Source organism: Castanea sativa, chromosome 6 (assembly GCF_040712315.1).
Source record: "Castanea sativa cultivar Marrone di Chiusa Pesio chromosome 6, ASM4071231v1".
Taxonomy (NCBI): Eukaryota; Viridiplantae; Streptophyta; class Magnoliopsida; order Fagales; family Fagaceae; genus Castanea; species Castanea sativa.
The window spans coordinates 21,622,495-21,649,229 of NC_134018.1; the positions used below are offsets into that span (position 1 = coordinate 21,622,495).

At 39.5% G+C, this 26,735-nt stretch overlaps 1 long non-coding RNA gene across 5 annotated transcripts; it reads right to left on the minus strand.

Moving 5' to 3' along the window:
- Positions 1–1,225: 1,225 nt before the first annotated feature.
- Positions 1,226–25,739, minus strand: LOC142641339 (uncharacterized). Of its 5 annotated transcripts, none has more exons than XR_012845384.1 (6): positions 25,426–25,739; positions 24,594–24,690; positions 24,349–24,483; positions 3,825–3,890; positions 3,090–3,297; positions 1,226–1,686 (listed from the first exon to the last, which is right to left on the minus strand). It is a non-coding gene; the product is annotated as an uncharacterized LOC142641339 (long non-coding RNA). The 5 variants fall into 5 exon arrangements; XR_012845386.1 differs by lacking the exon at positions 3,825–3,890 and adding an exon at positions 6,564–6,855; XR_012845387.1 differs by lacking the exon at positions 3,825–3,890 and having other exon boundaries at positions 24,598–24,690.
- Between the last annotated feature and the right edge of the window lie 996 nt (positions 25,740–26,735).

A 26,735-nucleotide genomic window follows, 5' to 3' on the forward strand; every position in this document is an offset into this window, starting at 1 on the left:
AAAATATAATACCTATTGACTCATATTATTGTTACAATTAAAAGCTATATCTCATTGACTTCGTTATCTTTGTGATCTATTTCTCATTTTATTGTGCTTGTACTATCTCTATAAAAGGGGAGTCTTACTACCACTCTTGAAAGTGTATGTAGAGAGCTTTATAAGTTTACATAAAAATTGTAAGTAATACTTTTTTTTTTTTTAGATGTATGTATAGAGTGTTATTTTTATAGACTATTTTGTGCAAAGAAGAGGGTTTCTTTGATAGAGCTTTTAGTTCAATCACTTGTACAGAGTTTGCATGAGCTATACGACCATTTGGTCAGGCTGTTGTATCCCAAAGGGGCACGAATTGGAGTTTTGTTGCACTAGTTTGTGGAATTTGCCTTCCACAAAGAGCTTGAATCTTCTTAAAGAAAGTTAGATTTTCGTGTTTCGGTCTAATTAGTTTCATTTTAATTTGTCATTACCATATATCTAATTGAATTCATTCCTATTTTAAATTACTTGTAATTTTCAATTTAATATATTATCACTAATAGAATGAAATAAGATAAATAAAAACATAAGAACAAACAACAAAGAATCAAGGCATATACTACAAGAAATTTGGTGTTTAGCGACGGCATATAGTTGTCGCTAATGCTTTAAATATTGTTGCTAATTATATTGGTGATGAAAAATGTCGTCGCTAACTTTCGTTAAACGAAAATGGTAACAAAAAAGCTTTTTAGTGACGATATTAATGTCGTCACAAATACAAGACTATTAATGACGACAAAGTCGTCACTAATTGTGACAATTGTCTTCATAAATAACTCGAGAACCCAAGACAACATGTCGTCGCTACTAGCTCATTAGTAGTGACAAATTTTTTTGTCATCACTAGTAGAATATTATTAACGACGACATTTTTGTCGTCGCTAATATGTCATTACTAGCGACAAAGCTTGCTATCGTCACAGATAATGATATATAAGTGACCACAAACATGTCATCACTAAAAATTGCATATTAGTGATGATATTGTTTGTCGTCACTAATAATATGATAAAATGTTAGTTATATGACATTGTCGTTGCTAATAATATTTTACATTTTTAATTTTTCATTAAAATTTACATTCTAAATTTTACAATGGTACCTATTGGGAAATAACAAAGCACAATCCTATGCACATAAAAAATTTTCAATCACAAATACTCATATAAGTATAACAACTGCTTAATCAATAACTACTAATAAGGGAAAATAATACCCAAGTTCAATATCATATACATAATAAAAGCTCCAATCTATTCACTCAAATACTAATCAAATGATAGCGAATTCCTCATGAAACATGAAACAATTGCTAATTTTCAAAGATACCCACAACTTGTTTACCAAAATTAAGGAATACCCAGAAGGTAAAATGAAGAGAGATCATCAAAAGTACCTCAATTTAACACAACCAGGAAAGATGTGAACTTTGACACTCCCCAAAGTTGAAGTGTCAGACTTTGAGTTTATTTTCTTCTTCTAAAAAAATAAAAATAAAAACTTTGTTTCTTTCACACAGTGTCTGGTAAACGCCTTGGACTTACAAGTTGAACAAAAGAGTGAGATCATGCTGTTTTTCGATCACGTTTCTGCCTTCAAGACGAACCACCACTGGTACTTTCAGCATAACCTTCAAATCAAGACCTAACAGAAGTTAACTCTTCAACAAATGGCTTGGAGGCAATAAAGTCATTAAATTAAACTGAAGGTGAAAGAAAAGTAACAATTTAAAATGTTATGATAGTTCAATTATCAGAAAGAGTCTTTTCCATCATTCCTTTTTCCATTTAATTTTTCATTAAAAGATGTCAAAAACTTTCATTTAATTTCAAAGAGATGAATGTTTTCTTAAATTCTCAATATACAATCACACCCACAAAGCTATAAGAAAAGCTGCTAGAGTTTTCTTAAACTCTCAATCTCTATATGAATTTGGTTGGTTATCTAAGGTCTTAAGAAATAGAAGAACTATTAAAGGGAAAAGGACTTGAAAATTAAAAAGAAGACTTATGGGCTTGGTACAGCCAATTAATTCTCATTTTAGTAATCTTGAATTTGCCAAATTATGCATCTTACTAAGACTCATCAACGATGAAAAAAAGCTTCTGAATGGTGCCAATTAGGTACCACATCAAAACTAGACTCCAATTCTAGAATCTCCCTGTTTGATCTTTAACCTCTATGCTAGTTTCATCATTCTCAAGAGGTTGGAATTGAAAATTTAAGAGAGAAAATCAAAGAAATGTTGATCAATGCTGCCTAAAGCATTGATTGCATGATTTATCACCAGCTTGGGTATTTTTCTCTATGAGGGTTTATCACCAGCTTGATTGCAGGACTTTCTGACATTCATTTTGTTGAAATCCAAGAAGACTTAACAGTATTTCTGCTAGCACAACTGGTACACACACACTTTAGACCAAGGAACATGTAAGCCCCTTTTAAGGGCCTTGTTAAATCCCAGATAACAACAAACAACAATGCTTGATAGCATGATTTTTTTCTTTATTGGATTTCAATTATGATAATTAATTTGTTGAAATTCAATTAGTAACACTGGAATTTTGTTTTGTTATTCTTTTGGCTAATTTATGCATTTTTTGCATGAAATAGTTTTTTTTTTCAATAAATTATTCTTACCAATAAACAAAAAATGATATATCATCCAAATATAAGAGGAAGAAAATGTAAGCATTAAAAACACAAAATGCAACAATTTTATGGGCCAAAGAACATAGTCCTAATGAGAAGGTTAACCATGTCCAAGAAAGTAGAAACCGTTGATAATGAACCTGAGATAATCAAACACAAACTAACCTATTTTGCAGCATTGACAATTCCACTTGCTATTATATCACATTTCATTATTCCTCCAAAAATGTTCACTAAAATTGATTTCACCTTCAAGTCAGAAGTCAATATTTTAAATGCCTCAACCACCTTCTCTCTCTCTCTCTCAAATTTTAGATTTATACGGAATAATTTACAATAACATTGAATTATAGAAGTAAACACAAAAGGAGGGAAAAGAAAGGGAGACTACTCACAGCCTTTGAAGACCAGGAGACCTGAAACCGAAATGTTGGAGGGCTTTGTCACTTCACCAGCCAAATTGTTTAGCTCCACAACAGCAGCAAAAGCCAGTTCTTTTGCTTAAGAAGCCTCTTCAGCCAATTTTTTATTCTACACAGATAACCCACTATTCTCCTCTGAAAGCTAAACATGTTCCAACTTAAGTTTCTCATTCTCAATCTCCTATCCAAACAAACAAACACAACAATGAGTTCCAAAAGTGCAGGCACTTGTCAAAGTGTAGAATGACACATAAACAATGTGCTTTAATACCAAACAACTGTGGAGCATATTTTGCAAATGAATCAGGAAATTTCACAGCATGAGTGGGTCAAGCAGCTGGATCTTCTACAAGGATCACGTGCTAGCCATTTGTGAATTAGATTTTGCCAGATGGATTGTCATGATGTAAAAGACAAGGTATTATTTGCATGTTATAAACAGTAATCTTAAATTGGGCCAAAAAGGAGGAACTCATGATAAGGATAATCAGGTCGCTGCCATAATAATTCGACTTTAATAAACCACAATTCCACACATCACAAATTTTCAATCACAAATACTCGTATAAGCATAACAACTACTCAATCAATAACTACTAATAAGGAAAAACAAAACCCAAGTTCTATATCATGTACATCATTTAAATTCAAATCTACTCTCTCAAATAATAATAAAATAATAACAAATTCCTCAAGAAGATATACAACCAAGTTTGCAATGAAAAGTATCTCCCCTCAACATCATCAGTAGCCCAAGGCATGCGACATTTTAACCTAAAATAAAAAGAATAAACCAATGTAAAGGTCAACTAAAGTAGATGACAAAAATGTGTACAAAATAGTTTTAACATCCAAGTAAAACTTTATCATTTTTATTTTTCAAAAATACCATAGCTGAGAAGATATGAAAGCTTTATGTGTTAGGATATATATGATTCATGTTAGGAACATATGTCATCATATATTGGCTAATCCTTTGACAAAACGCACTTTACTTGTAATTGGATAGATAGGATGTGTATAATGCTTCAAGGAACAAGGTTTCAAGTTCAAGTGTTAAAGCCATCCAAGTCTGTCCAAGAATCAAGTAATGAAGTGCTATTTTTTAAAGCTCGACAGCTAGTATCTATCAAGGTTTAAAAAGCGTTTTAGCCCAAAACTCGACAGCTGCTCAATAGATAGGGTATCTACCGAGATTTATGAAAATCAGATTTTTAGTTCTAATTTCATTCCAATCTGTTAGCATGTGTTTAGGCTTTCTTTTCTCATAACCCTAAATATATATAAAGATTATTTTAAGAGCCGTCACATGTTGCATAGTTACATGAGTGTGAAGCAATGTGTTGTTCATGCAAATTGTGACCGAAAACCTAATTTGCCCTAGTTCTTCTTTCTCTGGAAGAAGCTGCTGTGTTTGTACACTGTAGGGTTTTGTGACCAAGAAGTTTCATGATCTTCATCGTGTGATGAACTGAAGAACTTTGCAGCCAACATCTTTCTCAAGTTGATGATTAAGTCGCGTACTGAGATTCACGCATCTATTGGTTAGTCACGTACTAGGAGTCATGCATTAAATGGAGAGATTGTCACTACAAAATAAGTCCAATTGACTATTAGGGTAAGGATTCAACCGTAGGTTGGTATAAGGTACTAAGATTCTTTTACTTGTAACCGCTTGTTGTGATAATAATGAATTCTCAAAAGTGGTGACCTTAAAATCACTCGGTAAAGTTTTTGCCTTGGAAGTTTTCCCCATTCATTAATAAATTACTTTCTCAAATTTATTTTCCGTTGCATTTTATTTAGTTGGTGATTTGTTTGTGTTGCCACATATATTGCATGCTAATTTGATTAATTAATCAATTTGGCTAATTAATCAATTAATTCATCACAAGGGGTCAATACATTCTTGGCCTATCATTATGTATTTAACAAAACTTAACCTGCTCAAAACTCAACTTAATCTTCATCCCCAAGATCTCCAATAGATTCATCATTGCTAGATAGATCTTTTCCTAATCTGAGCTTGAAACATTGTCATTACTACATGTTTCTTCTTCATGGATGGAATCTGTATCCCATTCCTCATTAGACAAGTTATCATTGATGAACATGCTTTCATCAAGTTGCACATATCATCATCAACAGGTATTAAGTCCCCAAAATCTATTCCTGGCACATCATCTCTATGTAACAAAGTTGAGTTTTCATCATTTTCTTGTTAAACTGTTGCATTAACCCTAGGGGTGTCCATGGGTCGGTCCGGGTCGGGTTTATGCCCAAACCGCAACCGACCCACTTACATTGGGTGGACGGTTGAACGACCCGCTGCCAACCGTAGACGACCTTGGGTCAAGTTGGATCGGATGTCGGTGGACAACGGTCAAGTCGGTCAACCTTGTACTGAGTTACAATCACCGAATTTTCGCCAGATTGAAGCTCAAAATCAACACATCAAGCCCAGATTTGAGCAAAAATCAAGGATCTAAGCAAAAACATCACATGAAGCTCAGATTTGAGCGAAAAAATCATCACTATCGCCGGATCTAAGTGAAAATCGAAGCACAAGCACCAAATCTTTGCTGAATTGAAGCTCAAAATCAGCACATCAAGCCTAGATTTGAGCAAAAATCATTGGATCTAAGCAAAAATCGAAGCAAAAACCATCACATCAAGCTCAAATTTTAGCGAAAAATTCATCTATATCGCCAGATCTAAAGTGAAAATCGAAGCACAATCTTCATCTCACCACCGGATCAAGTGAAGATCTGAGCAAAATCTTCATCTCACCGCCGGATCTAAGGAAGGAAACCTAGATCTTCACAGGATCTAACCAAAAACTACCAAACCTTCACCGAAAAATCGATGAATCTGAACGGATCTACGTAACTCCAGCCTTCTTTCATGGGTTTCCTCGGTCAAATCGGGTATATCAGGTTTTGAAGAATAAAACCCGCCATCTGATTCACATCAGTCGATTTTTGGGGGCAGAAACCCGTCTTTGACCATCACCGGCGTTGGGTCAACCGGTTTTCGGGTCGGCCCAGATGGTTTGGGCGGGTAGGTCGGTTTACGAGTTGCCATGGACACCCTTAATTAACCCCAATACATTCACTTTCTTGGTATACCTCATCACCATTATCTTCTTCATTTTTTTCATGCACTTTCTCTATGCCTATGGGAATATCATACATGTTTCTATGCGTCATATGTTGCACACTTGCCAACTACTACTCAATTTGGTATCATTCAAGTAAAAAACTTGTGAAGCTTGGCATGCTAGGATAAATGAGTCAAAATGATACCATGTACGAGATGTATTCACACTTGTAAAATGCTCATCCATTTGCATTCCTGTTCCATCCCTAGTGTCCCACCAATCACACTCAAATAAATATACACGATTATTGCCCAAGTAGGTTAGCTCTAAAACATTCCTCAACTCACCATTATAATCAGTTTTTGTTACGCCATCTTCACCCGAAAAAAAAAGACACTGCTATTTTGGGTACGACAAGTATGTTCATAGTCTTTTGTGTGGAACCTAACACCATTCACAATGCAACCTTGGTAAACTGCAACTAGAGCATTAGATCTGCATGCAAGACTATATAATTCTTTGGACACATTTGTCACATTACTCCCACATATACGATTTCGGAACCAATTTTCGAATTCAACTTCATGCTTATGATCAATGTCAATGATGCCTTCTCCCTGGATCTCCAGATAATGCTCACTACATTATAAATACATATAAGCACTTCATTTTATTTTCAAGTAACATGAAAATTTTCTATAAAAAAAAAAAATCAACAAATCTTTAGATAATGCTCACTACATAATAAAAACATATAAGCACTTCATTTTATTGCTAAGTAACATGTTAATTGAAAAAAAAATTAATGAAACACTGGTTGTGAAAACATATAAGCACTTCAATTTCTAAGCAATTGCTAAGTACATACTATCGAGCCCGTGTGAGATGCGTATCATCAAGTTTTAGATATTTTGCTGCTCCTAAAGGACGTACTGGTTGTGAAAAAATAGAAAAGTCTATATCCTTTTCCCCTGGCACCTGTTGCTATTCCACTCCTCACAACTCCATACTGTCTCAATCTCACAAAGATATATGGAGCAGAATATCAAACATTCAATAGATAAATATCCCTCAAAATTGACCCTTCTGGACAGGCTCTATTTCACACAAACTGCTTTAATTTACCAAGAAACCTTTCAATTGGATACATCCAACGAAATTGAACAGGTCCTGCAAGCTCTACCTCTTGAGGTAAATAAAGAGCTAGATGTACCATTATATCGAAAAAAGCAGGTGGAAATATAATTTCCATTTTGCATAAAATCACAACAATGTCTTCCTTCATTTGATTTAAGACATCTAACTTCACTGTTCGTGAACATAAGTCCTTAAAAAATAAACACAATTCAATCAATGTTGTATGTATATTATCATTGAAATATCCACGAATTGCAACCAGAAGTAATTTTTGTAAGAGTACATGAAAATCATGGCTTTTCATTCCTAAAATCGTACCCTCATTGGTGTTCATGCATTTACTAATGTTAGATGCATACCCATCAAGAAACTTCACATTTTTCAACCAATCACAGAATCTTGTATTCTCAGCTTTTGTCAATATATACTTTGCTTGTGGCATTTTTGTAGATGTACCAGTTTTTTGTAAGTGCAAATCTTTACGTATGCCCATATCTTCTAAATCCTTTAGTGCATTAGAAGTGTCTTTATTTTTTCGTTTTCCACTATCATACATCAATGTACCTAAGACACTGTCATATATATTCTTCTCAATATGCATGACATCTAAGTTGTTAGTTTCAATGTTGACCAGTAAGGTAACTCAAAAAAAATACTTTTCTTTGTCCAATTCAACGTAATCTTCACGCGCTTTCTTTTCCTTGTAGCTTCATCATTTCCAAATTGCACTTCTGGAACATTCATTAGTTGTTGTAACAGTTGATCTCCTGATAATTCATTAAGGGCTATCCTATGTTCTTCAGTTCCATCAAAAAATTCTTTTTTTTTTTTGCGCCAATTATGCTACTGAGGTAAGAATCGACGATGACCTATGTAACACAATTTATGGCTAGACTTCAAATAACTCAACTTTGTATTCTCGTTACATATGGGACATGCTAGCTTTCCCTTGGTAGACCACCCAGATAAGTTCACATATGCAGGAAAATAATTTATAGTCCATAATAACCCTGCATGCAACTTAAATGTATGTTGCGTTGATGTGTCATATGTCTTGATGCCTTCATTCCATATTTCTTTTAAATCATCCACCAACGGTCACAAGTACACATCAATTTTGTTTCCAAGTGCCTCACGTCCAGGAATAAGTAGGGACACAATCATATATGGATCCTTCATACACCTCCATCGAGGTAAATTATACGGCATAAGTACTACTGGCCAAGGGCCTTAGACACTTGATGCGCCGTTGGTGCCCTTTCCTTCACAACTTCTTCTTTTCTGTTGGTGAGCTTACCATTACTTTAGAGGACGTGGTCAATAACTTCCTCCTCCCGGCATTTGGTGAAGAGAATCCCTTCGATATCAGTCTTTCCAGCGAGGATCTCAAAGTGGAAGATAAACTATTCAATCACTTTGGTAGGCATACTGCTTCTCCAAGTAGGAAGCCAGCCAGGATGGGCAAATGGGTCATGAACCTTTCTTGAGAGAAGGATAAGGCAGTTAGGTGAGCTGGGTTATTGGCACTGTGGCTCAGTAAGTTCTTATTTAATGAGTTCTCCGGGTATGGGGTTAAGTCTATTTTCTTTCCTTTGGCAATTAGGTTGGCCTGGGGTGCCAAGTATCCTTTAGCCCCCATGTTCTTAGGCTATGTTTACTCCCAGTTAGACTTGCTTCATGGAGATGAAGTTGAAGACAATTATTGCTATGCTATTACTTCGTCCTTTCACTGCGCCATTCTCCAAGTGTTCATGTGGGACCGTTCTTCTGTCACTTTGGCAAAGTGCAGGAGTCTGAAGTTTGTAAAGGATAAGTGTGGCAGTTCTACTAATAGCCATCCCATCATCTTTCGTTGGGCCAACTTGAAAGGTGGCAGCCTCAATTTAGTGGAGTTGTTTAATCAAGCAGGGCACCTAAATTGGCGTTCTCCTTGAGAGTTCAGTCTCGGGTTTGCCTGCGATTCTGTGTTGGCTTCTTTCCTTAGCTCCCCGGGGAATACTTTTGATTTGCGTAGGGGAGATGAAGGTAGCTTGGCGTATTTGGCCTTTATCAGCCCCTCGTGGCTTCCAGTTCCCTCCTCCAGTGGTCCCTGGTACACCCACTACTCAGCACCCCGAGTCCTTAGGCAGTTTGGTTTTGACTAGGACATCCCACCAGTGTTCAAGAAGGTTGTGCCCTCTCTTCCTTCCCTGGATCCATTTCTGAGGTCTCAAGCTTTTTCCTATTGTTCACAAAGGATCCCTCAATTTGTGGTGTCAAACTCCCAAAGGGGAGTATTTGCTTCCAGCAGTTTCTCTGGCTACTAGAGAAGAGTTCACAAATCCTTCTCAGATTTTGTAGGTTCTGGAAAGATTTCAAGGGTTCCTAATTCCAGTCTTTTCTCTACTCCCACTTTCAACAAACGTCTAGCCCTTCCTACTGCTAGCATTGTTTCTGCTGCAATAAGTAGCAAGACAGGATTTGCGGAATGGCATGCTACTAGAGGCGGTTAGGTATGCTATGCGAACGATTTTCTTAAAGCTTGGTCAGGATGTGACCTTATCGTGGGTGCCTCTTCTGGTGTGCCTATCATGAGAGGGGTGATGGAGGCAATTGGTGCTGCAACCCCCGTAGGTAAAGATAAGGAGTAGAAAATTAAACTGGAAGTTGTCAAGAGAGCTGAGCTTGAAGAAAGCGCTGAGGTTGGCCCTGAGACTAAGAAAAGGAAGACTGCTAAATCCCACAAACAATTAGTCATTTTTTATTGAAGAAAGCGCTGAGGTTGGCCTTGAGACTAAAAAGAGGAAGACTGCTAAATCCCACAAATAGTTAGTGGAGTTGTTTGATCAAGCAGGGCACCTAAATTGGTGTTCTCCTCGAGAGTTCAGTCTCGGGTTTGCCTGCGATTCTATGTTGGCTTCTTTCCTTAGCTCCCTGGGGAATACTTTTGATCTGCGTAGGGGGGATAAAGGTAGCTTGGCGTATTTGGCCTTTATCAGCCCTTCGTGGCTTCTAGTACCCTCCTCCAGTGGTCCCAGGTACACCCACTACTCAGCACCCCAAGTCCTTAGGCAGTTTAGTTTTGACCAGGACATCCCACCAATGTTCATGAAGGTTGTGCCCTCTCTTCCTTCCCTAGATCCATTTCTAAGGTCTCAGCTTTTTCCTATTGGTCACGAAGGATCCCTCAATTTGTGGTGTCAAACTCCCAAAAAGGAGTCTTTGCTTCCAGCAGTTTCTCTGGCTACTGGAGAAGAGTTCACAAATCCTTCTCAGATTTTGTAGGTTCTGGAAAGATTTCAAGGGTTCCTGATTCCGGTCTTTTCTCTACTCCCACTTTCAATAAACGTCTAGCCCTTCCTACTGCTAGCATTGTTTCTGCTGCAATAAGTAGCAAGACAGGATTTGCGGAGTGGCATGCTACTAGAGGCGGTTAGGTATGCTATGTGAACAATTTTCTTGAAGCTTGGTCAGGATGTGACCTTATCGTGGGTGCCTCTTCTGGTGTATCAAGAGAGGGGTGATGGAGGCAATTGGTGCTACAACCCCCGTAGGTAAAGATAAGGAGAAGAAAATTAAACAAGAAGTTGTCAAGAGAGATGAGCTTGAAGAAAGCGTTGAGGTTGGCCCTGAGACTAAGAAGACGAAGACTGCTAAATCCCACAAACAGTTAGTCATTTTTAAGGAACCCGAGAGAGTGGACCCCTCTTCAGTTGGAAAGGAAGTTGGCCACCTTTTAATCCCAAAGATCCAAGTGAAGACTAAGGTAGAGTCTTCTCTCTCTCAAGTTTCTTTGAGTTCTTCAACCCAGGGTTCTTTAGGGTCCTTTGATTTTGTACTCCAGTCTCCCTTAGGACCCTTTGTAGGCAAAAGACCATTGAAGAACCTGTAGAGAGAGAAAAGGGCAAGGCTTCTTTCCTTCTTCTTTTTTTGTTTTTTGACATCTGCCTATACTAGTTCATTGTTCCTGATGTGTTTCTCTTCTTCTTTTTTTTAACTGATGAATGGCTACTCCTCTTTTGCAGTCCAAGCGCAAGTCAGACCCCAATAGGGGCAAGAGTCAGTCGTCTGGTGATGATGTGGTATGGTTTTCCTCCAATTGTGCTTCTTACTACTTGTTTTCCTTCCTTTTTTGGTGTTGTGTACATATGCATTTTATGATGCTCTGCTACATACTCGTCTTTTCCTTTTGCAAGTTGAGGTACCCCTTCCCACAACTAGTGGGAGTCTAGTGAAAGAAGTGATGACAGCTCAATATGCTGCTGCCTTAGGCGTAGAAGAGGAGCTCCCTAGTGGTGATGTGGCCAAGGAAGTCAGGCAAGCAATGAAGGATGTATAGCCTACTCTGCCTTCTGCTCCCCTAGCTGTTCAGGACCCCAAAGCTTTCCACCCTCCTATTTCCCAAGATCCCAAGCCCGTGTAGACTCCCAGTCTTACCAAAACTATGCCACTTGAGCCCACAACTGAACCTGCGTTAGGCAAAGAGTCCTTGGGGGGTGCGTCTTCATCCATATAAGCAGGTGAGCCTCATCCATTCTTTATTAATGCTCATCCTTATCTCCCTTATGCTTTCTCCCTGAGAGTTCTTGGTTTCTTTTCCTCTTTTAGGTCAAACCAGTGCTCAATCTACTCTTAAGGCTGCCCCCTCTTTAGAGTCAGAGGATTTTGAAGGTGCGTACTACTCACCATCTTTATACTTCCCCCTTCCTCCTCTTTTTTGTTTACATATTTCCCCACTCTCTTCCACACTTCTTCCTTGTTTTTTCCTTCTATGGCAAAGCCCTCAGTATCCTTCCCTTCCTTTAGCAATTTTCCAAAGTTTCCTCACTTTTTCTCTAACGTGCTGTGTGCTCTCTCACAGAGTCCTCTGTGAAGTCAGAGGGGCAAGAGGAGGAGGCTCTGTCACAGGGAGCTGATACTGGTTCTTTAGCTTTCCCTCACTTTCTCAACTTTATATATTTTCTTTTCTTCTTTTCCCCTTTTGACTTTGTCTGCTTCTGCAGGTGTAGACATAAGTGCTAAGGATCTTGAGCCCGTAGGTGCTAAGGTAGTTGTTGAACCTGCTCCCAATGTCCCGGTTGTTGAAGCTCAAGTAGGGAACCCCTAAACCATCCAAAGGGTCGAGAGTACTCTGATTCCTGAGAGTGGAGACATAACAATAGAGGAGGCTCCAGGGGTGACTGTCTCAGATCCTAGCTTAGGGTTCCCTGTTTTCTTGTCCCGCTTTGATTCCTTGGAGTTCAACAGCCTCCCTGCTAGCCATTTTCATAGTTTTGGGTCTTCTTTCGGCAACTTCCTAAGATTTTTTGTGCTTGTTGAGGGTCTGCCACTGTTGGAGGGGCTGTTCAAAGCTCATGGGGACTTCACCACTTGGTACCCCGGGCGTACTGTCATGGTACCCCAGGAGTGAAGTCGTGGTTTCCAGGGGTACTAGGCCTGTGAAAACCCAGAATACTGATTCTCAGAACTATACTATCTTTCTCCATGCTTATTATGCAATAGAGTTTTGTCATCTCCTTTTACCTCTATAATTCCTGCATAAGAATACACTACACAATACACATATCTTTAAGTAATTGTTAGTTTCTTCGATTAAGAAATACATTTTTAATACATAAACATATATATATATATATATATAAATGAATTTCATGAGAATGATTCAGCCACGAGAATCCTGGCCCCAATTCTCACAGACTTAGTGCTTTTACACAAGACTTGTGGGATTTGGAACTCAAGTCCAAGTGACTTTGATTGGGCATTGCCTTCCAAGATAGTTAGGTGAGGAGGATTTTTATGGGAGAGAGTGATATCTGATGTGTGCATGTTTTTGGCTTATATTTCTTTGGAGGCTAAGTGATGTTTTGAATAATCTTAAGAATATGGGACAAATTCCTACTCCTTGGCTCTCTCTTTTGTTTATTTCTTTCTCTCCCTTGCTGGTCTTTTAAAACTCTAAGAATTTGTGTTTTAAAACCTCTGAACTTTTCCCCTGAATACCCATTTTTCTCCCATCCGAATCCCCCTTTTTTTGCTACACTTTGTGTTCCTTTTATAGCAAACCTGGTCTAGGACCCCGAGAGAGGACGTGTCAGGTCTGTTAGGTAAAACTACGTCCTCTATGACCTGAAAATGTGCATTGGGCAAAAGTTTAGCTTATTTAGGTAATTATAACTCAAAAGGGGCATTTGGCTTTAGCTATAAATGAAAGATTCCTTCTTGGAAAGTTAAATGGAATGGGTGGGCTGCTCGGTGTACTGTGACAGCTTTCTTGAAAATGACAATTGAGAGGAAAATTGTGGGGAGGTGTCATGCAAATGGGGGAACTAAGTTTTCCATTAGTTCATGCATTCCAAGCAAATATATGAACCAATGGAAAGTTTCGGGATCCTCCTTTCACCAGAAATCACTCCCCTACCGACCAAACCATTCCTCCCTTACTATCCACTCAGGATCCCACGGGCTTGGACCATGGGTTACAAAGATAATACCTGGTTTTTTTTTTTTGCTAGATTTTTAATGGCTTGTTCTTTGCTGGAAATCTTAACATACATAGGGCCTTGATGCTGATTCTTCTTGCTGCATATCCTCTGGCCTGACCGAGATCCTTATTGCATGTCCTCTGGTCTTCCCGAGATCCTCGCCCGAGATCCTCTTCTTTTTTTCTTTATTATTATTATTATTATTATTATTATTATTATTATTATTATTATTATTATTTCTTTCTTTTTTCTTCTTTTTGGGATTTCAGGCCTTCATGGTCCTTCTTAGCTTCATGAATTGGACATTCTTTGTTAAGACCTATGGTCTTTCCTTACTTTTCATGGAATGTGCTTTCTTTGTGAAATTTTGGCCCTCAAAAAAGACTACTTCTATGTATTCTTCCTTCTTTTTCTTTTGAACTGGGTCCTGGGCAGGTCCTAGACCAGGTGCCCTAGTGGCTATGTTCTTGCACAGGCACTGAACTGGGTACTTTTGACATTTTTTTTTTTAAGTCCTAGGTTATGAGCCAAGTAGACCCCTTTTGGACAAGTACTAGGTTGGGTATCCTAGATGCTTATAAGCTTGTGGTCCCAGGTCATGTACTTGAACTAATTGTGGCATGAGTCTTGGGTCATGCACTAAGGTTTTACTTTTTTTTGCGCTAGCCCAGGTACCCCTCCCAAATTTACCCATATTTGGGTTATATAATACTACACAATTGTGCACTTTGATCATAGCTCAATTTTTAAAAAAAAAGAAAAGAAAAGGAAATTTCATTGAATCATAGCATAATCGCTATACCGAGGAACATAGGAGAATTTGACAAAGATAGTAAGGATCATAGAATGTCCTTCTACCATAGGCTCCTAAACAACAAGAAAAGGAACCAAAAACATAAACTAAATAAAGCTCAAAAACAAAGAATGATGAAACACTTAGCAGATTAAAGAGTTGACGAAAAGGAAGGGGGTCTCGGTGTATTATAAGCTCCCCCTTTTCAAGCATAGTGCTATTTCAGCCACTTCCCATTTATAGGGTCCAACAAGATGGTCTCATCTTCCTTTGTGAGGTAGTAATATCCATTATCATGGGCTTTCCTGATGATATAGGGCTCTTCCCATTTCAGAGCAAACTTGGAAGGTCCTGGTACATTCTTTCTCACGTGTTCTGCTGCTCTTAACACCAGCTGCCCTTCCGTGAAGGCTCTTGGGTGTACTGCTTGTCCATATGCCTTAGCCATCCTCTGCAGATACCTTTGACTCCTTCTTCTGGCCACCTCTCATTCTTCCTTTAGTCCTTCCAGGTCTGCCAGCCTTCTTTCGTTGTTTTTGTCATCCATGCCTTCTTGAATTTCTTCGAGTACTACTCTTGGCATAGGGATGACTAGTTCTATGGGACTGATGGCTTCTATCTCATAAACCAAGGAAAATTGTGAAAATCATGTGGCTGTCTTCAAGGAACTCCTACTTGTCCAGAGTACATTTGTCAGGTGATCACTCCATTTTCATCCATACTCATGCTTCATTTTCTTGAGGATTTTCAGTATCACCTTGTTAGTAGCCTCTATTTGACGATTTTCTTATGGATAATATGGCATGGACCTCCCATGCTTGATGCAATATGCCTCGGTCAGATTCTTCATGTCTTTATTTATGAACGAAGTTCCAATATCACTGATTAGGCCTTTGGGAATCCCGAACCGTGTGATGATGTGTTCTCGAATGAAGTTTTCCATAGCTGCTCCAGTGGCCTCCACCCATTTTGTAAAATACTCGGTGGTTACCAAGATCCATATATAGCCATTAGAAGGAGGGTTTATGGGCCCTACAAGGTCAAGCCCTCAAGTATGGAAAGACCATGGTGTTGTCATATCTTGTAGCACATTTGGATGGGTATGGATTGCGTCCCCAAGTACTTGGCATGCTTGACATGTTTTAACCAGCTCCTCAAAAATCCCTTTTCATTGTGGGCCAATAGTACCCCAACTGCAGTAACTGCCTGTAGAGCCTTCTTTTCCTTGGGTGACTTCCACAGTCACCGAAGTGGACTTCCTTAACTACTTCTTTGGCCTCCCTAGGCCCTAGGCATCTTAGGGGATCCCCGTTGTACCCCTTTTTGAACAGGATTTTATTCTGCAAGAAGTATCTGATGGCAAGTTTCTTGAGCTGGTGTGTCAATGTCTTGTCAGCTGGCAAGATCCCTTGAGCTAAGTATTCCATGAATGGAGTTCTCCAATCTTCTGTCACAAACACATCATAACTTTCCTCTTTGTCCACTAAGAGCCTCACCTTTGACATTCCTCCTGTACAATTGCAGCTTCTTTGTTCATATTCGGCCAGTAGTACCCCATGCGCTGCATCCTTCTGTATAGACTAATTTTCTCTGCAATCCCACATATTTGGCCGTGCATTTCTTCTAACCTCAGCTTCCCCTCTTTATCATTGATGCATCTGGACAGAATCCCACCAAGTAGCTTCCTATATAGCTCTCCCTCTATCATAGTGTAATCTTTTAGTTCTTTGATACTTCCTTCGTGTCCCCACTTTTCTATTTTTCCTTTTATCTCATCTCTCCAATCTTCCTACTTTGGCTCCTCAGGGAACATCTTTTTAAGGATCCCTATGATGGAATGCTCCTGCTTACTCTTATCAAAGTGTCTTTTCCTTTAAATGGCATCTGGGATCCCAGGGTGGCTAGTGCATCAGCGAACCTGTTTTCACTTCTTTGGGCGTATTCCACACTGAAGGTCTAGAATTTCTGCTCCAATTTTTGCGCCCACGTTCTGTAAGCTGCCAAACTTTGGTCTCTTAGTACAAAATCACCATTTACTTGGGAGACCACGAGGTTGGAGTCTCCTAAGACCCTCATATGTTTCACTCCCATGTTGAATGCTATGACCAGCCCTATCAGGTATGCCTCGTACTTAGAAGTGTTATTTGAGCAGGAAAACCCAAGCTTGAAAGATAATGGCATGGTATCCCCATCTTCGCATCTTAGTACAATTCCTAGGCCATTCGAAGTTGTTGTTACTAACCCATCAAATCTCATTGTCCACTTTTTTCCTAGGAGTTCTGCCACTGCCACCTCTCTAGGGATCTCTTCTCTTAGCGAACATTCTTCCTCCCCTTAGAACTAGGCTAGCAGATTTGCTATGGCTTGGCTTTTGATAGCCTTAGGGGCCTTGAGGCCAATGTCATATTGAGAGAACAAGACTAGCCATTGTGCTATTCTTCTTGTTAGGGGAGGCTGATGAAGGAGTGCCTTTATGGGATGTGACTTGGTTACTAAGAGGATTTGATGAGTTGAGAAGTATCGTTTTAGCCTTTGAGATGCGTAGATCACCACTAGACATGCTCTTTCCATCTTGGGGTACTTGGTTTCTGTATCTTTAAGTGCCCTACTCACATAATAAATGAGTTGTTCATTCCCATCATCATCTTCCTGTGCTAGCAGGGCCCCTATAGCTTGAGAATTTGATGTTGAATATAGCAACAGGGGTCGCCCACGTATTGGTGCTTGTAAGGTAGGAAGATGATTCATGATCTGCTGGATCCTTTGAAAGGCTTCCTGCTATTCAGTTCTCCACATGAATTCAGCCCCCTTTTTCAACAGTTTGGATAAACCACTTGTGACAGAAGATAATCCTGGTACAAACCTCCTAATATAAGAGACCTTTCCCAGGAAGCTTTTGAGCTCTCTAACCGTTGTAGGCCTTTTCATGGTTGCAATGGCTATGGCCTTAGATGGGTCCACGCTTATACCTCTATGATTTACCAAGAACCCAAGAAATTTTCAAGCAAATACTCCAAAGGCACACTTCACGGGGTTCATGCGTAGTTTGTACTTCCTGCACCTTTTAAAAACTTGTTCAAGTATCTAGAAGTGTCCTGCTTTGGTCTTTGACTTTACCACAATATCATCCACATAATCTTCCATTTCCTTATGCACCATATCATGGAAGATAGTTGTCATGGTTCGCTAGTACGTGGCTCCTGCATTTTAAGGCCCAAGGGCATCACGGTGTAAGAGAAATTTTCGATCGAGATCTTGAATGTTGTCTTCTCTGCATCCTTGGCAGCCATGTAGATTTGTACCCATCCATAAATGAAAATATAGAGTTTCCTGCAGCTGAATCTGCAAGGAGATTAATATTAGGCAGGGGAAACTTATCCTTTGGAAATGCCTCGTTCAGATTGCGAAAGTCCACACAACACTGGATTTCGCCATTCTTTTTCTTCACGGGTATTATGTTGGAAAGCCATTTGGGATGCTGAATTGACTTGATGAACCCAAGCATCTCGTCATATGTCCATGCGAACACATCCACATATCTTCGTAGTAAGGCCACTAATTGTTTTTTTTTTCATGTGCTGTTAACTGACTGCTAATGAAAACAGGCTTCTGGGTTCCCAGGCCAACCCCCAAGTTTACCTCTTCTAACTCCTCCTTAGGCTGGATTTGTGCTTCTTTGACTAAGTCCTCCAGGATTTCTTCTTAAGCCATCATACAATCTGGTGGTCCGGGACCCTCCTGCACAAAGCACTCATGTCCCGCGCACCTTCATAAACGATATATTAGCCTCCCTCCAGGCTCCCGTACTACTACGCACTCCCGGGATCTTGAGGAGCTAGTCTCCCTCTTTTGCCTTTTTTTGTCCAAGAGGTTTCTTAGGTCAAGGGTGCCCCCTCCTTCTTCTTATTCCAAAACGGCTGCCCTTGGGGTCCCCAGCGCGGGGCTCTCATCATCTGGTTCTAGCTCATCATAAAACATTGTTTCCATAAAGTTCACTTCTCTTTGGCTAAAGGGGTTCGAATTGGCAGGGATCCTTACTGGCCTCCCATTCAATCTCCCTTTAACATATTGAAGGTACGTTGAGGGAATAAGATGATGCTTATGGAGCTAGGGGCATGCCAATAGAACATGGTAAGAAACCTCTAAGTTAATTACATGGAACTTGGTCAGGGCTACTATTGGGCCTACCCTTAAGGCCAGCTGCACATACCCTCAGTAGATTTAGCTGATCCTCCAAATCTTGTTATCTCCATGGGAGCCCCCAAGATCCTCCTGCCAGTTAGGCCTACGGCTTCCACGGTACTTAGATTTATGAGGTTAAGTGATGCCCCCGTGTCTACCAGTGCTCTCCTGACTTGGACACCGTTTATGGAGGCCATTAGATAAAGGGGTCTGCGATGGTCTGGATGTTCCACTTCCATGTCTTCATTTGTGAACGTTATTGCATTGGTAGTTTCCAAGTAAGCTCGGCTGGCATAGGATTCTGCAGTGAAACATTCCATTCCTGAATCTGCTGCTATACTCATGAAGGATTCTATGGCCACCCTTCTTGCTTCTGGCCCAAATCCCAATTGGTTAAATAGTGACCTGAACTTGGGGTTCTTCTGAATGGTCTTGACTGTGCTTGGATGGAAGGATCCTTCAGATTCCTCTGCCTCTGCTAGGTTCCCATGGATCACTACAGCTACCACCCCCTTCCCTTTGTGATTGGGTAAAGAGTTCCTTTGCATTTCGAGGGTCCCCTCCCTAAGCTTTTTGTGAAAAAGTTTACGGAGGGTCCAACAGTCCTTGGTAGAGTGCTTGACATAGTTATGAATCCTGCAAAACACAGGATTCTTCCTTTCTTCTTCAGTAGGTGGCTTGGATATAGTGAATGGCCTAACAATTCCATCTCCAATCCATTTACCCAAAACATGATTCAGTTCTTCTACAGTACATGGGATCACAGGTGGTTCCTTAGCCATCTTTCCTTCAGGTCTCTTCCTTTTTTCTCCCACTGACGCTGTCATGGCTTAGGGTACTGGCACTCTCTTTGTCCTCGTGATTAATGCAGTCCTCCTGGTTCTTTGTAGCAGATCAGCAAACTAGGTTATGCATAGATTTTCAAGATTAAGCCTGTAATCAAAGAGCATGTTGGATATGCAGGTTTTCACAAGTTCTTTTCCTTCATGATCTCCATAGCAGTCTAGAAAAACGTCCTAAAACCTTTTGATGAACTGGACAGGATCCTCTCCAGGCCTTTGCCTTGTCATTTGAAGGCTTTAGAAGGTGACCCTGTCTTTACCTGGATAGTACTTTGCACAAAACCTCTCCATCATCTCGTCCCATGTCTTGATGGACCTAGGCTTGAGAGTGGTGTACCATGTATATGCTCTGTCCACCAGGGACTTAGCAAACTCTCTTAGACATAGCTCCTTGTCTCCTGTGTAGGGGCCCATGGTGTGAATGAACCTACTCACGTGCTCCACAGCACTTCCGTTTATTCCATCAAAAGGATGGAACTTTGGGGGTTCATATCCCTTGGGATAAGGTTTTCCAAGGAGTTCTGGCAGAAATGAGGGATCCCGAGAAAATTGCTTAGGGATCCCCGAGAGCTTTTCCCTTTCTTGTTCCAAAAGGGCATTGGCATCTGCTAGCGTGAGATACTGGGGGTTGGCTCCTCTTCCTACTGCTGACTCTACCTCTGGTTAGGCTCTGTCTTGGTTGACCACAGGGGGGACGTTATCACTGATTTCTTGGGTCCTTCCTTTTTTGAGGAGGCGTATCTCCTGTTGCAAATCTTTTAGCATTTTGGCCATTCGAGCCATGGAGTCTAGCTCCCGCCCCGCACACCTCTTTCAGGAGACTACTTCCTGCTCCACCAGAGGTACCTTGTTCCTCTGTCTAGAAGCTACTTCATTTTCTCCTACGGGCTCAGATGCCGCCGCTAGCACATTAGTACCTTTACTGTTTCTTGGTCTTGGAGCCATGCTCTACGAAGGAATTGCTTCTTCCCTCTTCTTTACCCAATCCCTAGTGGAGTCGCCAAAATGTGTGAATCCTTTTTGGACAGAACCCAGGCCCAAGTAGAAAACTGGGCCCTTTACTTGTTGTTTTGAGGGACTAGGCTTGGTTCACCGCAGTTAAATGGGCTGATTATGAACCAGATGGTGCACAGAACACGAATCCTACAACACATGCATGCTAACAAAAGAGAAATATATGATTAGAATAGCAAGAAATAGTAAAGGGGCAAAATGGTAAATAAAAACACAAAATAAAGACGTTAAGGGTGCTCAAGACAATGTGAAATATTTTGTTACTTTCTTAATTGTGTAATACATCATGCTCACTATGATGTGCTACAAGGTCCAAATGAGTTCAAAAATTACAAACTTAGATGGTTCTTCAGGCCTTTAAGACTTGTAAAGTTTGAATCCCTTCGAATCCAAGTGTGCTCTCTAGTGGCTGTTAGAGGATACCAGACGGTATTTCCCTCTCTTTTCTTTTCTTTTTTTGAATTCTAACAGAGTTTTCTCAATGATTTTGCTCTCATTCACTTTTGCTGAATGCCCTTCATTGTTGGCTGTCCCTCCTTTTTATAGTGTCATCCTAGGGTTTCTAGGGTACCACTAATTCCTCTGGGTACCAGAACCAATGTTGTGCCAGCAACATTGGTGGCTAGTCCCTTCCACATTTCTCATAATTTTCTTCTTTCAGTACTTCTTCTCCCAAAGTCTCTTGCTGTCTTTCCGTTTTGGGGTGTCTTTAGAGAGCTGACTTTTGGCCCTTCTTCCTTCAAGGCTTCTTAACCTCACATTTTTAGATTCAGCTTTAGGCTCCCTTTCCCTTTGTTATTTTCCCAAGTTAGCTGATTCCTTCCTGCCAGATTGAAAGTTTCCCAGCCACTTCCTTTCACGGTTCTTCTTTTTGGGTTCCTCGAGGTACCACCCCTTGTTCATGAATTATTGGTTCCCAAGCCTTCTGATTCCTTTCTGCATCATTAGGTGGCTGATAGGGACATATCTATTCTCGTTCCTTGTGTTTCTTGGCGCCCCCTTTTGAGCTGTCTTAATCTAACCCTGGTTTTCCTTGTCCACGGGTCGTTCCGGGTTGGGTTTGTGCCCAACCCGGAATCAACCCGCTCACATCGGATGGGAGGTTGAACGACCCGCAGCCGACCGCCGGTAACTTCGGGTCGAGTCGGATCAGGCTTCGGTGGACAACAGTCGGGTCGGTCGAAGTCTGAGTGAGTTTCAACCTCCAATCTTCGCCGAATCTTCATCGAAAATCGCTAAATCTTCGCCGGATCTTGCCCAATCTTCACTGAATCTTCTCTGGATCTCGCTAAATCTTCACCCAATCTGTGCGACAACCACGGGATTGAAGCAAGAAAGACCAACACAAGCCCAGATTTGAACGAGAACTTCCATCTCATCGCCGGATCTTCGTCGAATCATCACTGTCTTCGCCGGATCTGTGTGACAACCACGAGATCGAAGCAAAAAACACCACCTCAAGCCCAGATTTAAGAGAAAACTTACATCTCATCACCGGATCTAACCAAAAACTACCAAATCTTCACCGGATCTGAGTGGATCTAGGTAGATCCGATCTTCTTTCACGAGTTTCGTCGGTCGGATCGAGTTCATTGGGTTTTGGAGAAGAAAACCCGCCATCCGACCCGCCTAGATTGGTTTTTCGTGGAGAAGACCCGCCGCTGACCGTCACTAGCGTCGGGTCGGCCGGTTTTCGGGCCAGGTCGGACAGGCTAGTTGAGTGAATCGGGCCTCGGTTGCTGTTGGACACCCCTAATCTAACCTTGGTTTTGCTGCATATCTTGAGGATCCCGAGCTCCTAGCAGTACCTAAGTATCCCGGCCTAGTTCTTAACACTGGGCTCCTTAGCAATTTTCTGACCTTGGCGGGTTGGGATTTTCTTGTTCCCTTCATTTCATGAATTCTAAGGCTTACCCATTCGTGGGTTTGGGTTCCTCCTTAAAACCCTTAATGAATTTGGGCCTACCATATTTTTTTCTTTCTTGTAGGCTCAAGTATTTTATTATTTTTATGGAGTTCAATTCTCTATGCCCCTTTTTGGGCCTTAGCGTAACATTGTGACTTTTTAGACCTCAATAGGTACTAATAATGCCCCTTAGAGCATCTCCAGCATATGCTCTATCTCTATTTTTAGTCCAAAAATAGCTACTATTCACCCACTGTTCACCCTCCAACAGCTTCTCTAAACACAAAACTTTTCCAAATTTTTTTTGAAGTTGCTACAGTAATTCTCTTAATTTAGAGAACACTGTAGCAACTCCAAATGAATTTTTACACTTAAAAAATTCATACATCTCAATAAAATAAAATAAAAATTATTTCTCTCTCCTCTCACAGCTACAAACACAATGGCTACAATCACAAAAATATTTCTCTCAAACATCGCATAATCAGATTATCAGAATACAAACTTAAAAACAAAATTTTAAAATTAATCAAATCATAACAATAAAAGCAAAAAAAAAAAAAAAAAAAAAAAAAAGAAGACAGAAGACAGAAGCCATCTGACCCATCTGGACTGTGTTAGGGACGAACTGGAATCAAGTAAAAAAAAAAAAGAGCGAGAGAGCTGGAGAAAAAAAGAGAGAATGATGAGAGTTGCTGGAATGTTCTCAGAGAAAAAGAAAATAAAAGAGGGGGTAGAGATAGGATAACGTGTGTGGAGGAGAAAAAGAAAAAAAAATAGAGAAAGAGAGCTGGAGAAAGAAAGACACAGAGAGTTCTGGAATCAAAGGGAAAGTGTAGAGAAAAAAAGGAGAGGATGGAGATAATGGGTATACGTGTGTGGTGGAGAAAAATAAAGAAAAAAGAAAAAAAAAAAAAAGGAAACGTGTGGATGATAGAAAGAAAGAAAGGAAAAATACAATTTAGAAATGTTACCGCAATATTTTCACAATAAATTTTAAGTAACATATTGTTATTAGCTAATATTGGTGAGTAAAAATTTAATTTCAACGGTGGGTTCAAATTAGAACTAGTAACAACTTTTCACATAAATTTTGTTATGAAAGTATTGCGAAAAATGTTGTGAATATAATACTATTCATTGAAAAATATAATTGTTGGGAATGAATATAGGAAGAATAAATGGTGATAATAAAAGAATGAAGAATGAATGAAGAAATAATATTTAAATGAGATAGAGAATAGGATAGAGAATCTATTGGAAAGTGTATTTAAAAAAATAGATAGTTAAAATATAAAAGTCACTATTCATTTTTCAAACAGTACAAAAATTTGGAGAACCTGCTGGAGATGCCCTTAAACTATTTGGTGTCGAATCCAAAGTTTGTAAAGTTGTAGCCACCAACTTGTCAAGCTTCAGGTAAGATAACATCTTAACCCATTTCTGCATGCAAGTTGGTGGGTTTCAACTCAACTAATCAGTCCGTTATAGTCAACATTACCAACACGTGCACAAAATCACATAAAATGAAAAAATACTTGTGATTTTGCATAGCTTCTCTTTCTCTCTCTCTCTCATCCTTGCTTTTTGTATTAACCATATATAGAATCAAAAAAATTATGCAAATAGTCATCCTTCAACCATTTTTACATCTGTCATGATACAAATCCAATTTTTTGTACCTTGACAATGAGAGCCTAATAAGCACATAACAAAGGCAATTGATAATAACTCCATAAATATTGGGAAAGAAGAATTCAAATAAGTGAATAATAAAGATATAAATAACATCCATACCTAGGTTCCCAACCAAGCACCTCTGCCATTCCAACAATCGACAAAAGAAATGGAGGTCCAACCTTTGCTACTTGAATTGCAAGTTCTCAATGACCAATGTGAAGGGCATCAAACTTTCCTAATGCTCTAGTCCTCCTAGAGATGATAATCATGGGTTCAATACTATAAAGCCATACGAAACGAAAGTATGATAGGTTTTTTGTTTAGAAATAATAAATAGATGGTAAATATAGGATGAAAGAAACCTGCCATTGGGGACAATCCTTGGGATGGAACCTCACGATCCAAAAGAGAGAAGCAAATCAGATTCTACACCAATATATGATATGAAGCAACGCGTATCTAGCGTAATGATTCCCACATTAGAATTAGAATTTAGAACCTTTTTTATTGCAACCACCAAATCATCCACTACAAAAAACGGGGTCTATAGCCGCGTTTCAAAAACGTGGCTATAGACCTGAAGCCGCGTTTTCTATGGTCGCGTTTACAACCCCGGCCTAAGCGGCGCAGCAACAGACCCTGCTGGTCTGTAGCCGCGTTTTTAAAAACGCAGCTACAGACCAGACCTGAAGCCGCGTTTTTGAACCACGGCTATAGGCTTCAGGTCTATAGCCGCGTTTTTAAAAACGCGGCTATAGTCAGCGACCTATAGTCGCGTTTTTAAAAAACGCGGCTACAAACCTGCTTTGAGCTGCGTTTAAACCGCGGCTATAGGTCTTTTTAAAAACAAAAAAAAAAAATTTACTGGGGTTTTTTTTCCCCAAAAAAATTCAAAAATTCAGCTTTTTTTTTAAACAAAAAAAATTTTCTGGGTTTTTTTTTCCCCAAAAAATTCAAAATCAAACACAATATACTGACAGTACAAATGCAACGTTCTCCAAAATATAACAATACAAACCATGAATCTCCTCTCATTCAACAAAACCAACCCAAATTTAACACTAAATCCATTCAAATAACACAAAAGCTCAAGAACACAGACCTATTTAAACATAAGCACAATATCAGCAACACAATAGCAAAAATAACTTCTAGCAAAATTATAATACCCATAAAAAATTAGAGAATTTTTACCTCAAATAGTAGAGATGAGTGAGCCTTTAGCTTTTCTTATGAAGTTTTCCAGTGACCCTTGCTTGAAAAATGAAGTATATGGTGGTGTGGAGTGTACCGGTGTGTGCGTTGTATTGAAAGAAAAAAAGAAGGAACGAGAGAAAAAAAGAAGGAAAGAGAGAAAAAAAGAAAAGAAGAAGCAGCAGTAAAGAAACGAAGAAAAAAAAAAGAGCTGTGTTGGAGTGAAGAAGGAAAAAAAAAAAAAAAAAGAGAAAGAAAGGAGAGCTGGGCGTGACTTGCAGAGAAGAAAGAAAGAAAGAAAGAACCCAAGAAATTTCTGGGTTCTGGGTAGGTGGGAAAGAATGACCAAAGAAAGAAAGAAAGAAAAGATAAAGAAAGAAAAGATAAGAGTGGGGGTAGGTGGGAAAGTGGGGTTCCGGGTTTTTTTATTGGTGCTACCTATAGCCGCGTTTTTCAAAAACGCGGCTATAGCCCCTCCCTTATATTAAAAAAATAATTTATTTGGATGCACGTACAGCTCATCCTTTTAAAAAATATATATATATTATTTCACTGGACCTATAGCCGCGTTTTCAAAAACGCGGCTATAGCCCCTCCCTTATAAAAAAAAAATAATTTATTCGGATGCACAGGTCATCCTTTTAAAATATATATATATATATATTATTTGACTGGACCTATAGCCGCGTTTTTGAAAACGCGGCTATAGCCCCCGTATTAAAAAAAAAATTTATTTGGATACACAGGTCATCTTTGTAAAATACGTGTAATATTTGAGTGGACCTATAGCCGCGTTTTTGTGAAACGCGGCTATAACCCTCCCTTATAAAAAAAAATTGTTCTACTGTACATAGCACCCTTTAAAAAATATATTTTTGTCTGGACCTATAGCCACGTTTTTATAAACGCGGCTATAGTCCGGATGTAAAACGCAGCTCAAGGCCCTAGAAACGCGGCTTTAGACCTAACCTATGGCCGTGTTTAACAAAACGCAGCTATAGGTTGGGTCTGAAGCTGCGTTTCTACGAAACGGGGCTATAGGTTTGGTCTATAGCCGCGTTTCTTTTAAACGCGGCTATAGGTCAGGTATAGCCGCGTTTTTTTATAAACGCGGCTAAAAAACGCGGCTATAGCGCGCGCTTTTTGTAGTGATCTCAAGGAACCTTCTAATGTGCTAATACTTAAAGTTACAAAATCATAATTATTTCTTTCCTAAACTTCTAATGAGAAAGTAGAGCATAAAAGTAAATAAAATTGTCAACAAGTTAATACAGTAAGTTATTAGTAGAACTGTTGAAGGCAGATTTAGA